At 34.3% G+C, this 19,904-nt stretch overlaps 1 non-coding gene across 1 annotated transcript; it reads right to left on the reverse strand.

The window, feature by feature from the left end:
- Positions 1-282: 282 nt before the first annotated feature.
- LOC124373837 lies at positions 283-449 on the reverse strand. Its single transcript, XR_006923477.1, has one exon. It is a non-coding gene; the product is annotated as a U1 spliceosomal RNA (small nuclear RNA).
- Between the last annotated feature and the right edge of the window lie 19,455 nt (positions 450-19,904).

Genomic DNA, 19,904 nt, shown 5'->3' on the forward strand with positions numbered 1-19,904 from the left:
CATACACCCAGATCACAAAAAGTAGTGAAGAGGTCTCATTGTCTCATCAGGTGCACAATTGCTCTCGTCACATTTCAGATGCTGCATTTAAGAGGAAGGTGAACTGTAGCTAAACTAAACTCTCGTATTGCTCACTTAAGTACGTCCTGCAGGCCAAAAATCCATTTAAATAAAAGTTCTGTTTCATATTTTTACCTAATTGACTTCCTAAAGTATGAATGCATGGCATTATTCCTATTCCGATCAAAAAGGTATTTTCATTTCAGAGTAACTTGAACTTTAATAAAAAAAATTTATTTTTTCCTTGATTTGAAAAAATTAGGCTACACGCCCGAGAAACCCACATTTGGGGCATTCGCAGGAGTCAGCCCGACCGTAGTGCAATGGAAAGGCCTCATCCTGGAGGAACCGCCTTCGTGATCACGGTAACCCCTACGCCAGGTAATACTAAAAGTGATAGTGATACCTGCACTGAGTTCATCGCACAACTGATGATGTAATAGAGTAACAGGTCATATAATAGAGGATTTCCACCTTTATTTGTACAAAAAACTAATTTACATTGCTGGTATCAGCTATACTAGTATGTTCAATCCAAACCTAAAACTTTAAGCATGCAACAATGTTTTAAATAAAGAATCGTAGCTATTAACATGACAATATTAAGCGTAGAAATTTAAAGTAAACAGGCCTTGTATATGTATAAATATATTTAAAATCCAAGTCAAAATTATTGAGTAGGTGAATTCCAAATATTACCAACTGGGATTTTGCAAAGGATTAATCTTTTCCAAACACTTTTCCAAGTCTTTTCCTGTAATAATTCACTAGCTATTTTCTAATATTTATATCACTGTTATGTAAAATCAGCTGTAACAGAAATTAGTTAATTTATTAGCTGTATGTACGTTATATTATATATTGCTTAACGATAATAAATTATAAATAAATAATAATACAATAAATAACAACAAAAATTACTTAGTCATCGTTTAAGAAAGCGTTATTACAATAGTTCGGAAATTTAATTTAAAGTAACTTTATTAATTTTAAATGCATATGGCCGGAACACATATGGGCATGAGACAAGAGAGAGAGAGAGAGAGAGAGACAACTCCCGTACTGGTAGTCACAGAACGGTAGTGTATGAGCACTCAACATATTGTCCTATTTTATACAAATGTTTGTATACCGTAGGCGTCCAAAACGTCTGAAATGCTTCCTAGCGTCAATCGAATTTTACTGCGTTGACGAGTTCTTGGAATTTTTCTCGGAGACCACCCATTGGCGATGGACAAATGAGACTTGATTGTATAAATTTCAATGTGGCAGGATTGTGGTGTGAATGTTCAAAATCTTAGAATTAAAAATTACGTTTGTCATGCAATTTTAATTGCTACGAGCAAGAAAACTATTTGATTAGAATATCTCGCCGGTTGTAAAATTAACTTTTTATTTTACAACCTAGTTCATATTTAAAAATGCATGGTTCTTCCAAAGTTATTAAATAGTAAAGTCTAATACATGCAGAGTTCTTTAAGTATTGTTAAAATACTGCTTCTCTAGAGGACCGATAACGTACATAAGACGCTCATGTACGGAACATATATCTCACTGCTGTGAGTAAGTATCCGATATTCAGGATTACCTCGAGATTTATCTGGCTTTAGTGTTTAGTATTGTACATGATATCCTGAGATTTATATAAAGTTAATGTAAGCTAATACTCGCTCCTTAATCATGCATATTAGAAAAACTTTATACCCATCACCTAGCTTGAATAAATTCTATCTTTGCCCTAATAGAACATTGAAGAATGAACACAATAAGAGTGCTATGACTGGTATGCAATAAAACCATATGATTTAAATGTGATTACTACAATCGTAGGCCTCGCACTAGTATACTATTGGAAACTAAATTTAAACATTAAGAGTTAATTAGGTGGAACTGAAAGTTGCAAACGTTGTCAAGGAGGATAACCTCCAAAAAACCATTAATGCCGTAAAATGTATCTTGGAGAGCGGATTTCAGAGGACTACAAGGGAGGCTACGGAAATAGCCTGTGTTGGTCATTTATATTGTCTTTTTTAAAGGATGGACAGTAATGGGTTATAAGAAATTAAAGTTAACACAAAAATAACGTTAAACAATTTTCATCTGAAAAACTTAGTATTGTTATTGAAAAAAATAATCCGGTATGTAAAGTACAACGTATGAATTATATAAAAGAGGTCATTTTCTAAAGGAAAACATTGAAAGGAATTAAATATGAACATGAAGGGGAGATTTTTCAATTTTAATAATACCTCAGGGTAGTACTTTAACACAAAGGTTTCTGAGATACGTGCGATGAATTAAACTAACTCTTATACTAACGTTGTACTATAAGCAACAATCACACCTATATCGCTTCATATTTTGAAAAAGTTCAAAATATTAAAAATCCAGTGCTTTAAATAGCATTAGTAATTATAACTATTTAATTATTTTGTTAACGAAAACTTCACGGTAGTGTTCATCTATCTGAAAGAATTGACATTCCAAGACACTATTTTATACTGATGAAAAGACTTCTTTCGAGTATTTATTACAATTTATTATATTTAAGAAAGGATACTTTATATTGTTTATGTTAAAAACATACGAGCTTATAAAAAGTTCTCTTAGAATAATCGAAAATTAAAAAATACCAAATAGTTTTGCCGGTGAAGATAATTGACATATTCCCACAATCAGGAGTAATATCAAGTAATAATAGTAGTAGTAGTGTAGAAGTAATATAAGGAGTCAATATTTGTACTCAGAACAGTAACTAACAGAGACACATGCGTAGTTTTATATATATAAAAAAATTATAAATGTTCCCCAAAAATGACACATTTGTACTATTGGGTTATGTTTCCAATGTGGCTTGAATTCCTATAAACTATTAAGAGTAAAGTTATAAAATTCAGTATTACGGTAAAATATGCGTTGCAGTAAATGCTAAACATATTTGGTAATATTCTATCTCATTAAATAAAGTAAAAATTTCAATAAATTTTTAATTTCAGTATTTAATATATGTAGCCAAGAAATTAATATAATTGTTTTAACAAATCAAGCCAAAAGAAACTATACAAACAATATTATTTTAACTATTCTATATTTCCTAATATAGATTTGTCAGATCTATTGTTATTTCCAAGATTAAAATCACTGCACTGACCATCAAATTAAATTAATATTGTTGTTTATTTTTACATTTAATACAAGATATAACCTGCGAAATCTCAGCTGGATTATATCTGTTGTATATCACACTGTTGTATACCACAGCAGGAGTATATCAAAACCGTACAAAAGGCACGACAAAAGGGTCACTTACACCGACAATCCGCTTTGGGGCTAAAAGTTAGTCTGAGTTTCCGGGAGTCTGCAGTGAGACATTCCCGGAGCTGAGTTTCTACTAATTTAGATTAATTGCCTTTTGTTTTTCAATCTATTTGATTGAGCACTACATTTTTGTATTAAAATAAAATTTGTTTTGTCACTTGTGAAAATAATCCTTTGTTTCCATTAATATAACTTATAGATACAAACAATGTTTTCCCCCATGAAAACACAGAATATGTGTCAAGGAAAGACATTTTAGAAAACCATTCACCTATTCAAAAAATTCAACAATACTGTGATTAAAATGTTTTGGGCCGCATCATTTTAATTGACAACATTTAAAAAAGGAAGGATAATTTAGATTATCATACTTAGTTCTAACGATTATATAAAAAAATGAAATGGGCTAATAAAACAATATGTTCCTTTCCAGTTGTTCTATCAGCCTTAAAATTTAAATTCTTACAAGATTTTATAAACTAATGCACTATAAATAGTAAGTTGAAACAAGAATAACGTAATATAGTGACGAACAAGTGATGTTACAAAAATAACAAGGGATTAGAGCTTGGCCACCACTAATTGAAAATGTGTGTTTTAAATACCTAACATGTTTAGTGATTGGTTATCAAAATAACCAACAACTAATAGCTTTCAGTGAAAGTACTTAACATTCCCCGTGTTTCTGGTTAAAAATATAGTTCCTTCGGCAGAGCAGAGGAGAAGGTATAATAAAACGTTGGACATTTAAGGAGTATTCTTATAAGAATTTTCCATCACTGTACCGATTACATCCACTACTTCGTTTGATCCTTCTAAAGACCTGTATCCTTGTGTATTGGGAGAATGGGATTGTAACTTATAGTTATAAAAGTATTCTCCATTTTTCATTGTCGTGCTCTATTTAAACATCCTCTTAGTGCAGTATCTGAAATCTGAAAATGTCACATATTTCACTCCTGGAAACCGGAGTATCCATCTGAAAATAAATATACAAATTTGGCAACGACGAAGATGTTCAAAAAGTTCAAAGGGTAAAAGTACTTTCGTAAATCTTTTATTGTTTCTTCCGAGGATGATATAATGTAGGGTGCAGAGGCAGCGCCATTTTGTTCATCGTGGGGATAAGTATAAATACCTTGGAGTCATTCTATAGCCAAAATTACATTTTACAGTCAAACGTTAATTTATAAAAGAAAGTAGTATTTAAAAACAGGTAAAAAATTATGTAAATACTTAACAGATTTCGATTTAATTTTTGCATTATTACTAGACTAGGCAAAATTTTCATATGTTATATCCCTGTAATTTCATGTGGTTAATTTTATATAAACATATATTTTGAAAACCAAAAATCGAATTCACCACCTTAAAATGTTAACTATGCTATAGAAAAATATGTATGGTATTTAAACAATTAAAATTTTAATACTTAAATTCAATGAAATCATTATAAGTTGTTTTTCTTTTTATACTAGCTATTTTCTTATTTATTAAAATTAATATCAATATACAACTAAATAAATACTCGAATATGATTACCAATATCACAGCACGTAGTCGACCCAGCTAATCAAACGACACACAAGAAGATTTACTTCCCTTCTATCTGATCTAAAAAGAAAAGGATCGTCTAAAAACGAATTTATTTTGAAATATACCAATATTTTGAACGGTTTTGTACAAACATACACGTGTTTATTTGCCATCTTATTAAAATTTAAAAAAATCAGTTCATCATTCATTTGAACCAGATCAAATAAAACGTTGTCTCAACATACTAATCAGTTCCCAAAAAAAGTTTATTACTTTTTTAATGGTTCGTTGTAAGATTAAATAATAACAAAAAGTGTGATAACTCCTGTTTTTTAGCGTCACATCAATGAAGTGGGTGCAGAAAGTTTGGTCTAGCCCATCGGTTTTGTAATTTTTAAGCTCAGCAAGGTAAAGTGTAATGACATACCAGATTATATTATAGATTTTAATATGATACAATCGTACCACATTAAAACCCAATTTCTTTTGTTTACAATCAATCCTCTCACTCTCAGGGGGTATCGCCAGCAATTCCAGTAGCAGTGACCGAGACGGCACACCGGCCTCGGCAGGGTATTTTATAGCTCACTGTTGGTCCCGCTGTCCCGCACGGACAGCCCATAAAAGAGCAAAAAGTTCGTTAGCCCATTAAAACATTGCCTTCCGCTCTTTGGACATAATAGGTTGTTATGTCTCGTGGCTACCGTTCCCATATTTGTTTTAGTTCGTGCCGTTCTGGAGGGCTAGGGTTTGCTCATAAAGAATTTAAATTAGAAATACAATTTCTCTTTTTGGAATATTTACGGTGAAGACACTTCCATGCCAAAACAATGGAACAGCTTCCTTGCAGCTTTAGAGTTTCATTCCATTTACTGGAACTAATTTACGTACATATTGGAGTTTTAAGCAGAATAAGACTATTAAATGTTATACAGTTTCAAAAGAAGACAAAATTATTTTACGGCCTTTTATTCCTCGTACAGAGAGTTGGTTATACGTAAGTAAACTGCGATACATCGGCTGTAAGTAGCTACGCTGTGAGAACTATTACAATAAATGTGCAGCAGTATAAGAAATAATACACCCATAGAAAGTCTCTTTATTTCATTACCTAGTTACAGACTTATTCTGAACTGCGTCTACATTCCCCCGGGACAACCAGTCTCCACGTATGAAGTATTCTGTGAATCAGTCGATGAAGTTGTCTCCTCTTCTCCGTCATCTTCACTGGTATTGGCGGGTGACTTCAACATCGCTACTTATGACACCGGTTCCTTCGAACAGCCCTCAGGCGACCGACCGAAGAGGGAGCTTCTTGAAAATCTCTCAGAGTTGCACTCTTTGGACCAAATTAACCATGTAAGGAACTTTAGGCAAGTGACTTTGGATCTGGTCTTTAGTAGCATCAAACCTGTTTCCGTCTACAATGCTGATGACCCATTGGTTGAAGCTGACCCTCATCACCCTCCGTTATCTTTTTCTCTGCCTGTCATGAGAGGGACTCTTCCTGCTAGATACGTCACTTTCCCAAATCTTCACAAATGCAACCTTCAAGCGGCTTCAGATATGCTTTCTGAAGTGGATCTTTCCTTCATTTATGAGCAACCTAACATCCAGGAGAATTTCAATAAAATGGCTGCAATTCTTGGCAACATTTGTATTAAATGCAGTCCACTAAAACGAATTGGGACTTCACCCTTCCCGAAGTGGTTTTCCGGGGAGTTAATTAATCTGGTGATACAGAAGAAGATTGCAAATAAGCGTTATAAGCAGTCATTTCAACCATCAGCCTACTCACGCTTCTGTGCATTACGTCATGCTTGCAAGATACTCAGCCGGACTTGTTACAGAAATTACTTGAACCACATAGAGAACTCAATCCCGCATAATCCAAACAGTTTCTGGAGTTTTGCTCGTTCCTCTGGAGAAACATCTGGTATACCATCTATTGTAACTCTTGGCGATCGTTCCTCACTCGATCCGCAGGAAAGGGTTGATATGTTCTCCGAATTCTTTTCATCTGTTTTCTCACAGCCTGCAACTGCATGTCCTCCTTTGATTTTAATTCCACTTCTTCCTTGGCGAGTATCTCCTTCTCGGCCTCGGAAGTCTTGGAGGTCCTCAGGAGGCTCGACGTGAGGAAAGGGTGCCGGCCCCGATAGCATCACACCGTCCCTCCTACAACACTGCAGCAACCTCTTGGCCCACCCTTTGACCTTCCTATTTAACTCATCTATTTTGCTAGGAAAATTCCCAGATACTTTTAAAGTGGGGCATATTGTCCCAATATTAAAGGGTGGCAGCCCCTCGAAAGTGGAGAACTATAGACCAATTACAATTCTCTCTGCACTTGGGAAGGTGTTTGAAATGCTTATTCTCTCTCGTCTCAAACCATTTGTGAGGTCTCTGACTTGCCCTAACCAGCATGGATTCACCTCCTCTAGATCTACAGTAACCAATTTACTGGTATTTGAGGATGCCATATTATCAGCAATGAGGGAAGGGAGGCAGTTGGATGTGGCCTTCGTTGATTTCGCCAAGGCGTTTGACAAAGTCGATCACTCTATCCTCATATGTAAGCTGAAAGCTTATGGGATCCATGGCCCACTGCTCTCATGGCTCCATGATTACCTGCGGGACCGACGCTTGAGGATGAAACTGCCGGGCTCTATATCCAGAGAATTTCCTCAAACCTCGGGTGTACCACAAGGCTCCTTGCTCGGCCCTTACTTATTCACTGCATTCATCAACGACCTTACGTCCATCCTGCTAGTAGAGGCCCTTCTCTTCGCAGATGACGTCAAGATCTTCACAGTAATCTCTCACCCAGAGGATTTTGCAAGATTGCAGACTAGCCTTAATAGTGTCCTTGATTGGTGCAATACAAACAACATGAAGTTGAACTCTTCCAAGTGCTCTGTGATGACCTTTGGCCGGTTGCGCAATCCACGCTATTTCCAGTACACCTTGGATGGCCGAGCTCTGGATAGGGTGTTCACGGTGAGGGACTTGGGTGTTACCTTCTCTGCTGATTTCTCCTTTAACGCTCACGTGGATGATCTGTGCAGACGGGCACACAGGATGTTGGGGTTCATCTCAAGGTCGACTCGTGGCATGACGAGCCCTGTTGTTTTAAAAACGCTTTATTCTTCCTTTGTGCGGCAATTACTGGAATATGCTAGCCCCGTTTGGTCACCCTACCACTTGACTCTCATCTGGAAACTCGAGGCTGTTCAGAGGAGGTTCTTAAGGCTGGTGGGAACGAGGCAGGGACATCAATTCAGGGAAGTTCCTCTCGCGGATCTGCAGAACGAGCTACTCCTACCAGATTCTCCTAGCCAGACGAAAGGCTGCAGATGTTCTGTTCCTTGCCAAATTGCTGAATGGTCTGCTTGATTGTCCTTCTCTCCTCGCACAAGTGGATATCCTCATACCTTCAGCTACTCGGTCGCGTGATCTGTTCGTCGGGCGTCACTCTCGGCGTGATTATGACTTTCATGGTCCCCTCGCCCGAATGATGAGACTGGGAAATAACTTCTGCCACCTCGTCGATCTTTTTTACGACAGTGCTTCGACCATCCGGGGAAGAGTGCTGGCATCCCTCCGCGGTCCTGTGTAGATACACAATTTCTAATCTTCACATGTTGTATGGTAATTTATTTCATTGTTATGCTTGTTACCCCTCATATTGATTGTTGTGTTCCTGAATAGTTTACTGCTTTGTTGTTATGTATTATGCCGTTTGTTGTTACTATTTACTTGTATTATTAATTGTTATATTTAATCATTTATGTTGTTGTTTTTGTTAGATTGTTATCACTGTCAACTTTATTGTTATTTAACTCATTGTTTCTTTCTTTCAGTTGATATTTAAATATTTATATTTATGTATACTACCCGCTTGTACTTTGGCTTGTTTGCCGTTGGAATGTAATAAAAAAATATAAAAAAAATTTTTTTTAAAGAAAAATGGTTACACATTTTCTTACCGAGATCCACTTAGTGATCGTAGTAAAATAGGCCTGATATACGTACTATATAGTGCTGGTTTGGTACTCCAGGAGTTAAGAGACGATTTATATTGTATTAAGTATACAGCCTGGGGTTTTGTTTAAGAAGTTTATCTTAAAAGGAAAAACAAACAAAATAACTCAATTTTGAAATCGAAATGAGAGGGTATCTACAGTCGTAAAAATATGAATTGTCACTCTAAACTACTACGTCACTTAAAACCAACCGTAAGACATGGCAAATCATCGTCATATAAACACATAAAGACACTTAAAGTGGTGACCGTTAAACCCCACATCTAGTTTTACATATCTCCATAGTTTAAGGCAGCGCTACGGTGACACGTAGTGTTCCTTTAAGAAAGTGTAGTTCCCTTTAGTTTGAACATTGGTAACTATTATCGTAAACCATAATATTTACCTGTCCAGTAAATTTAAGAAGAGCATGTGTATTGCTTTCAAAATTTTTGAAAAGGATCTATTCTAAGAAATAAACAAGTTTTGGTTTTTTCCAAGATCTGTTGAGTAGGAGGTCTGTTTGCGACTCCCGGTGAAAACGTCACCTTCTTTAGTTTATACTTTCCCTACCAGTATCTTTTAGACTGTCTTTCCCCTCCCTTTGCAAAGTTTTGAGTCTGGTTTTATGTATTTAGCAGCACTTCTTTCTGCTGAACGCAATCCGGGTGTTGGTAAGTAACATATTGTTATCTGAACTATTAATAAATATACCGCATTTTAATTTTTATTATGCGTTTACTATTATAAGTTGAATCAACTTTGGCAGATAGGTAACAAAATCACGGTACACTCCTAAGTTTGTGATGTCAGATTCTGAAGTCTTTAACCGTTTATTTCTCAAATAAAACTCAATTAATATTAATATTGCATATTTTAAATTAAAATTACACAAAAATCATAACCCAGCCTACGTAATGAGATGGTTGACTTAAAATGCAGTTTTTTTTTTAGCTCAGCCATAATGAATACAAACAATCCCTGATTTACATAACTGAAAATATAGATTGAACTGTGATAAGTAACATTCATTATTTTACGAGAAAAATAGCGTACCTCTGTTATAATTGAAATAGTAGTTAGTTGTATCTGTTATTTTTCTTTTTGCTTGTTAGCTTGGTAAAACACAACGTTATAAGTAACATACCATTGCACAAAATTAAGTTTTAAATATCCCTAATTCCTATGGTGAACCGTAAAATGGGTAATTTTTTGATAGTAAATACTTTGTATAACGGAAAAACAAATCGATATGATTATAAGATTTTATCAAGTCAGTTGGAGTTTCCGCTCAGCCGATTTGACTTGGGCCTAATTACAAAAAAATATGCTATTGGATTGCTATCATAGATAGACGTATGACTTTGTAATGTTATAGCATTTATACAAGAAAATCGCCAAAAATAAGATTTTCGTGTCATTGTTCAATTTAGTGATTTAAATTAAAAGAAATAGTGTTTTATTGTCCCATTTTGAAATTTAAACGAGTTAAAACTGAAAAAAATACTTTATTTATTTAATGCTAGGTCTTGAAAGAAGTCACTCTGAATTGTTATAAGAGTAAAACATTATAGATTACGGATAACCCATATTGGAGAGAAAGTAATATCGAGAAATGCCTCTCTTCTCCCACTGACCATTCTTATCACTCAGCGCCACTTCTTGGTTTAGAGCCGGTTGTGTCTCCTTTTCTTTATAAGTACTGGTAAGACTAGGTGGTTTTAGCATCATACTCAAATGTATATCAGCACTCCAGCAAAATAGTAAATATGAAGATAATTTTCCGAAATACACTTAAAAGTTCAGAAAGGTCACGTCGTCTGTCACTTGTACATAATTATACATAAAGCGTCTTTTAGTTCATATCTATAAATATTACAACATAATCTTCCGAGAAACTTCACATTCTTATAATACCACGCACGCAAGTAATGTCGGAATACCTGTTACAAGGTTAGTTAAATCATTTTCAATAACAAATTCCTATTATCCATCCCGAAATTCAGAAAAATTTGCAAAAATTTCAGTCACTTCAAATTATTTGATTCAACTTCAATTTCAATTTTTTTGAAAAACGTTAATTTCTTCCTTCTGCAGATTGGCCTTGAGGGAGACGAGGTCCTAGTCTTATCTCAATATGGGCGGGCTTGACCTTGGTCCTCTCTTTCACCCCTACCACCACCTCCAACACCACCTGTCATTCATCTTCATTTTCAAGTTGATAATTTGTTCAAGTAAATTAAATACATTGTTCGTGCCGGATGGTTTAATTTAAATTTTCAATTTTGTTTTTATTCTTTCGTCTCTGTACCTTACCCGGCAAAAAAAACTAAAAGTAATTTCTGTAAAGGATAGCGTCTCTAGCCTGACACAGGCTGCTTTACCATGTAGGCTAATTTCAAATACAATTTACATTAAGAAATTACAATGTTTTAAAATCTTTGCCAACTAATTAATTCTTTGCAGACATGTTTTTAATCACTGTATCAATAAGAAAATTGTGGAAATAAACTTATATTTCTTTTATAAAGGCATAAGTTTGTACTTTATTTGCTGTTGGTGATCCACCTGTGTAGACGAGTTTAGATGTTTTTTAATAGCTTTTCACTAACAATTCAGCAGAATACGGAATGTTCAGTAAAATATTTCCTTTTAATATAATTGAAGAGCTGCAGGTTTAGTATAACTTTCCTTTCAAGCGGTTTAGTACCCTGCGAATCCAGGTAGCCACTAGACTGATGGCCACATGACAAAGCATCGAGCCGCACTCGCCCCTGTTTATAACGTTTTTCTCGTCCATGAGTTTTATACATCCCATAGTTGTTACTGCCCATTTTTAAATAACTATCCATACTAATGGAATGATATATCGATTTTCTACCATTGTTTTACCGTTTTCGACGTTTGTTTACCCATATTGCGATAATAAATTTTTTTAGGAAAACGAGTGCTACCAACTTCACACAATAACGGCTTAAAATTTGATAGAGATTGATGCAATTTATTTATTTTCATTTGTGTATGATTGTTTTGAAATAATACTACGTATATTTACATGTTATATGTTTGCTGTTTGTTAAAGGGGAACCAACCAAAAATTTTAATGGGAAATGTAGGCGCCGCCAACTTCATTTCACAACGACTTATTTATTTGAATTTCATGAATATTAGTGTGGTTATATACATTTTAAAGCACTCTACATCCCTGGATAATCCGATCGTTGGTCTCGCTCAATATTTCACGGTTGACATTACCGAGTCCACTACTTGGTGAACTGTCTTTATTTTAAATGCATCATCATGAGGTACTACATATATAATAAAACGTTTTTATTGCTTCTAAACTTACAACGTACCCATAAGAAAGTTGGATTTCCCTTAAGTAGTTTTTACTTTTTATATCCATTTCCCAATTCAATAATTAAAAATATAAATAAAATTTAACGACTGAATTATTATTTGATAATTTTGTATTTATAATGAAAGCAGTGTTTTACTATGAAGTTCGTGTTCTAGCTTTTAATTACGACTAAATGTTTTGGACATATCTGTATTGTATTCTACATGTAGAACATTTGTTCGTATATACTTAGAGCTATATAATAAAAACATAGAATTCAAGAATGCTATGATTAATAATATCTTATTAATCCAATCCAGTATATTGATTAATTAATATTTTATGAATAACTTGGAAACGCTCAGGATAACCACAATACCATTATGCAGAATTAAAGATGATTTATGACGTTTGTTAGATAATTATATTATTATTTTCAGCCTGAATCTTAGTAATAACTATAAAGATCCAATAGTTATTATGAAAGGAACGTGTCATTCAGTGGCAGTTACAAACCGCGTAGATCTAGAGGTAACTTCAACTTTCACATCGACATAGCCATCACCACATTTGACCGCTGATTCTATGTTGAACATTTACCTCACGCATTTAGCTTTGCAAGAAAATATGTAATACATTGAAACAAACTTTCAAAAAACTCCCAAGAGCGTACATTTCTTAGAAGTGACATCTCTAACTGGACAAAACGGCAACACTTATTTTCTGTCACCCGTAATAAAACGAATCTACTGCCTTAATAAATTGACATCGTGGACAAATTTTAGAATGATTGTTCTATAAATAATGTTTTTTAAATTGTTTTAGTTCGGGCAAATTCCACTCTTTGAAGCTGGACTCATCAGTTAGATAAATCCTCTTATTTCTATAAAAAAAGATATGGGTTGACTTTTTATTGTGCATAGGTTAAGCAATTTCATTGATTTATAACTTTTTATATATTGCATTTGTTCAATAGATGCCAATCCCATTTTTAGCTTTAATTAGTTTGTCCTTAAGGTACACTGGTCTGTCTCAGGATCTTATCAAACAGAATAATAAGGAGAGTTTGTAGCGTACAAGGTTTGACAGTTCTGATAAAAATGCAACGGGTACAGGCAGGATTTTCATGTGCTCTATCTCTAACTCATATCGTTTAGTCCAACGCCTTAGACCAGTAGGAACTAAACATGTTTAATTCAACCTACAATTCTTAGTGTTCCTATAAGGTAATGTGGTAAAAGAGAAGATTGTAGGTGACGAGTTGGTACAGTCCAATTTTTTTAACCGTACACTTGGCCGCGGACTACTAACCTGCATGAAAAAGTCAGTCTCGCTGTGTTAAAACTGTCCCGGCGGAGTATGAAAACGGACTGCAAAAATCAGTGACCTTTAACGCTTCCTCTCGCGATTTAAAAGTGAAGCCAATGTCGTACAATTCTGTAAGATGCGTCAAATTAAAGCTCTTAATATTGTACCATGGAAGGAGGAGGTACGCCAAGGGTGACCTCCCTGAATTAGAGAATCAAAGACTAATATGCGTATTGCTCTTTTGTTAATTTTAACGTAAACATTTATTGTACAACAAAATAATTCGCTAATATTGTGCCTATAGTTAACATATGTTTCTTAGAAAATATTTGTATAAATTTAAATTACACAAATACTATACAGTTTAAACTAAATACCATTATGCAATATTTTTTAAACTTTAATTAATCAACTCCAGAGGTTATTGGCCCAGATGCATTCACCTCTTTTATAAACACTTTTATTGAAGTACGTACTTAGAATCAATCAAATTGTTATTATTTGGCAAACTAGTAACTAAATTACCTTGGCAAAGGTGCAAATAAAATTAAAATACAATTGTATTTAGTTATTTTAAACACCTTATGAGTTAGTTAGTAGCTAATATTTAATAGTATTAAAATTAACCTACAATATAAACCTGCAGTTGCACATTTGGCTACCTACCAACATTAAAGTTTAGCTTATCGATGATTAAATAAATCACAAACTTATATAATAATGCCAAACTTATTGAAATAACTATTACATTTATGATATTCATTTTTAAAGCGCACATCACTTATTTTTGTGGATCAATCCAGTTCAACAGACAGGAGACGGAAGATATATTTTTAGACCTTTGAGCAGAATGTAATTAGAAAACTTATTTGATACGTAAACCATTTCTATTGGCTCTTCTGTTAGTCTGTTACTTTATTGAGTCCAATGAGCAGAAAAGAGATAGCATCTTGCTAAACGAACAAATTACAAATCATTTCCTCGAGAACAACTTCAAATACACTGGTATTCCTTTCTAAAACATGTTTTTTTTTCAAGCGAAAAGGACAGTTTGTCTCCGCGTTTAGTCCTTAAAGAACCATTGCGCCCCCCTTACTTTAATTTTGTGTCCTCAAAGTCCGAGGGTTTTGCAAAAACCGATCAGATTTGAGGGCTCCTGTTCGCTGATATCCTTGGGGCTCAGAAGATATGTTCACAAGAATCTTTTCCGAGTTTCTAAGATGGCAGGACAATCTAACAAAATATGCTCTGCTGATTCCTGCTCTTCTCCACAGAGTCTACATTCGTCAGTCTGGCTAAGGCCCACCCTCATAAGATGTTTCCTTAAGAGGCCATGTCCCGTCAACATCCATAATATCAGTCTTATATCCTCCTTATTTGGCTGTTTTAAAGTATGTTACTTTGACCTGTTTCTTAGTCTCCCATGTCAGTTTCAATTGACTCGTATTGAAAAATAAACTATACAAACATTAAGCCTTATAACGCAAGCTAAAGTGCCATCATAAACAAACTGATACCGCGTTTTCTTGTTAAAAAGCATATTTATATTTTATAAACACCTCATCGTTCGGTTCCTTTGTTCCTCGATTACGTTTGATTAACACATGTTAATTCAGCTGGCCATCTCGGTTCGATTCCCTTGTTCCTCGACTAGGTTTGGTTGAATCGTGTTATTTCTGCTGGCGTAACTAAGAGTTTGACTTCTGCCAACATTTCAACATTTGTTTAAAGTTTATAGCTTTAGCCGTTTCAAAACTCCGGGCTAAAGATTAAAAAAATAGGGTGCGTCATATTTTATTCATCACCAAACATACCTAATCAAACTAAAAGTTGCACATTGCATGAATTATAATCTGATTGTGGTTAATTGCGATCTAAAGGCGGCTCCCATGTTTCCTATGAAAGAGTCAGAGATGTCTAGGGCTCCGGAGAATACAGCAGTGAATAGTAGGAGATCTGCGAAACTGTTCTTCACGTTATTCATGTTAGAACTAGGATACATAATGGCCTTAAAACAGATATAAAATTAATAGTCAGAAGTCTAAGAACAAAGATGAAGTCAAAGAATAGGTTAATCAGCCTATTATCATTCTAAGCACTTTCCTCTGTTTCAGGAAATCTTCGATTGCATGAGAAGATGCACCCCATGTCTCAATCCCATAAGTTATTACACAGTTATTAAATTAATACTAATTAATTTAGCACAAGGTCTGGAAATACAACGACTCAATGACATGATAAATTAGATATTAAAAAAATATTACTGCAGCCAAAAAATCTAAGAGTTAGAAAATTAAACATTTATCGAAAAAAGTATAAATAATATGTTAAAAATGCTAAGTACATTCAGATTCCTTAATGTACTTCTTGTACATTATTGTACACATTTCTTAAAATCTTACAATAAAGTGAAGCTTCTAATATTTTTCGAAGTACTTAAGCTGCAACCAATAAGGTCTCCGCGCTATACTTTATGTGCAAAGAACTATAGCCAGATATTTTTGTGGTGTCCGAACACAATTTTGTGATAGAAAGATTCCATTCAAAAAAAAATTAAAAGCCAATGTAATATTTTTCATAAAACATGTTTAAGTGGGTGGCATAGTAAAATTTGACAAAATCTATTTTTAAACACTACATAATAGATTTTGATTTTGAGGCCACCGATACTGAAGTCACTTCCGAATTTGGTATCATCCGTATCTACCGATCAGCAAATCGTTTAGTAATATTTTGTAGAAAAAGCATTAAAATTTTAACATTTCTTTAATGATTCATTATAAGGGCATTTAATATAGACATTTAAATCACGTCTACCTGCTATGCTATCACAGTGGTATCGATATATTCTGAATTCATTTGATATAACCTTCTCTGTGTATGAGCCAACTCGAGTACCAGCGAAGTCAATAACAGACATTGACAAAGTGATAATAAAACTTTTCAAAACCCAAGTCTCCATTAACAAAACCGTCATCTTGGACCATTTCCCCATGAAATCGTGGTCCATGGGCATTAGAAATCCACGTGGAAAAATAAATGATGTAGGTAAGCTAAGTAAGATAGGCTAACTACACATCACAGAAACATACATTAAATTAAATAATATATTTAAAAATGAAATGTATGAATCTGTTAATTATGTAGACTTTGTAAGCAAAACATTTAAATCGTATAATGATTACATCCCTGTCCACTGCAATTCATCAAGCAATTATTATCTCCTTTCAATTTTTCTTGTATCGAGTAAAGTGTATAAAAAATGTTGAAGAATATATTAATTTTCTTGTACGTACTAGTACTCAATCTTAAAATCATTATGGATTCTAGAAAGCCATGTAAGAATTAATAGAATACCAAATCTCATTGAACTAGTGTTCATTGGCATAGCGAAATGATTTTTTGTGTGCGTCAACAAATAATTTCATCAATACAGAAGGTAAGGACGGTAAGACTCTCTATTTAAAATGATATTAATAAATGGAACTGAACCCATATGTATACATCAGTTTTAATTACTCCTTTCATGTTTTAGGGAATAAATTTAAATGTAAACAATGTATTGTCAAATTTGGTTTCTTTTTGCCTCCAATAGCAAGAGTCTAACCTGTCTAACCTGTTGTTATAGTGGACATCGATCACTTAGAGTTCACAAGAAAATGGTCTGACTTAGAGCAAATATGTGTATGTTTAGTAAAAGGTTACGACTGGTGTTTCTTTACCCTTCGTACCCTTGCAAAAGTATGTTCCAGAAACGTTCTATTATTGGTTTACCTTGAACTGATATACTTTCATATGACTTGTACAATCAGACTTTGGTGGAGTTGCACTAAACACAAATATAATATAAATTCCTTAGCTCACTAAACATAAATAGGATAGCTAATTACTGTCTCCTCAATACAAGTAATATCATAAGACAACTTTAAAAATTACGTAGATAAGATAATTTAAACTTTGTTTCGTTCGTTCTCTAGAGAGTGGTTTTTTAATCGTTTGTATTATTCAAGTATAAGTTACATCATTAACGTACTATTTATTTTGTAGATTTACTTTTACATTTGCCCTGATTTACTTTTAGCCTACCCTTTACTCTGCACCAAATAATACTTCATATAAAAAAAAACAATATTTAAAATAGGTATGATTCTGTAAGGTGGAAAAATATCACAATTATCTTGATTTTTATTTATTTTTAACGATAGTTACATTTATAACCCACGATAATCTGAAAAAATAATGAATAAAAGACAGGAATTTATTGGCTTTGTGGAACATATTTCAAGTTATATACTCGCACACTTGCATGTCATACCAGGAAGTCTAATAGAACTGTCTATTCCCTCTACTATCAGTTCGACTAGACTTATAACAGCGTATACGGTCGACTAATCCTTTATGAAACCTAATTTATTTACAGAAAGCTTATTTTGCTTGTTTAGAAATGTAAGTATTCTAATCAAATAGTGTTTTTAAAATACTTTGCTCAGGACAGGCAAAATTGAGACAGGCCTATAACACAGACAGGTCTATCGGTTATTGATAAGAGTACCGATAATCTTTCTTAACGATTGGGGTAGCTTTCGTGATTTTTAGGAGTCAGGGAAAAAACTTGTTCCAAAGATAACTAACGTTGACCAATTGAATTAACGGTTTTTACAATATGCTTTAAGCAGTTTTTTAATTAGCCATACAGACATTAGGTTAGTATCGACTGATGGTACCCGGGAGCTGCTACATTATTTTTTCGAGCTTTTCCTCAACTACAGGAACCATTGACAATGAGGTTACTGGGCTCTGTCCACGCGAGAGATTTTATAGTGGATGTAAACGGCAAGGGCTTTGCTCACGAGCAACTGACGCGAAAAATCCGTTAAACTCGATTGCAACCTCAGTCGCTCCCGTCTACCAATCTGTCTTATGACTTTAATTGGGTTCTGTATATTATTTGTATTGTTTATGATGTCCCATACAGTTTTAGAAATATTCTTGACGATGTTATTGATTTAGAGACATTATATGCTTTTGCTGCTTCGATCACTTTTCTGTAGATTTTTGTGTACTTGATGAAATAAATTTTAAAGTCTTCGTTTGATGTTGTCTTTTGATTTTCGGAAATAAAATTGAGTGTTTCTCTTGAAACAATAATTCCTTTCGTGATCCATTTATTTTTGGTATTTTTAGGACAACCTTAAATATTTTTTAAATCATAATACGCTAAGATGATACTTAAAAATTAAGAGAAAACATAGTCCTTCAGATTGTGAGGAATAAAAAATTCTTATTTTTCTTTGGAAAGTTGAGAAGAGCAATGTTTCCTAGCCTTGTGTCTCTTATTGTTTTAGTATTTTGGGCTCCCTCGTAATTTTATCTTTACTAATTTTGGCCTCTTAGCCGTAGTGGTCTGAAATGGCTGTATTGGCCAGGAACACACAAACTACGACACTCTTCGATAGTATGTTTGGTGATAATGTTGTCGATTGCTGACTGAGATGTTGGCGTCACTCTAGTTGATGTTCTTTAACAAAGGCCAAATGACTTTAACAGATCGTGTAAGGTTTTTGTGGATGGGTAATTGTTCTGCAGTGCGTCAATATTAAAATCGCCCATGAGGATATAATCTTGTTTGTGATTAGTTAGGTCGGTGAGGACGGCTTCGAATTCGGATAAAAAAGCTAATTTCGAAGTATTATCATGAAAATTTGGCGACCTCTATAATTTGGATTGCTGTCGGCCAATGCGAGTTAGCCAATTTAAAATTTGGAATTTGACAACGGTTAATGTTTTTCTTATTGAATCCTACAGTTATCGGGAATAAACGTAATTTATTTTTTGTCCAGTTTGTTACTGGCAAATTGAGCGGTCTGATGAAGCATCCGTATTTAATTTTGATTATGAAAGTTTTATCTTGTTTGTGTTTTGTGAATTACTCGTACGTCTATTAATTTTACCAGTTGCAGGTAAGTGGGAGTGGGTCCCTAAAAAATTAAAATTTTTCTTTGGCACGTCTAAGTCTACTTGTCGTTCAGAAGAGTAAGATGGAGACGTAAGACAGCCAGTGCGCCCCTCTTAGTTTTCAACCTATGACTGTAGGCGAACCGGTGACGTGATTTTGACAACGTCTATGTAACTTGAGTGTGAATGTCACGATCTTGGGCTGCCAGGATAATTACTGTACACAGGAGTTTCCACTTGCAAGGGGAACACATCAGCTGGAGATTGGGAACGTCGGCAGACGTCGTCACTGCTTGAAATTTATGAAAGTTAGGGGCAATTGCAGATGGTGATTCCCCCCGGAAGCTGAAGTCATCGGTAGG

This window comes from Homalodisca vitripennis, unplaced genomic scaffold (assembly GCF_021130785.1).
Source record: "Homalodisca vitripennis isolate AUS2020 unplaced genomic scaffold, UT_GWSS_2.1 ScUCBcl_6496;HRSCAF=13730, whole genome shotgun sequence".
Classification (NCBI taxonomy): Eukaryota; Metazoa; Arthropoda; class Insecta; order Hemiptera; family Cicadellidae; genus Homalodisca; species Homalodisca vitripennis.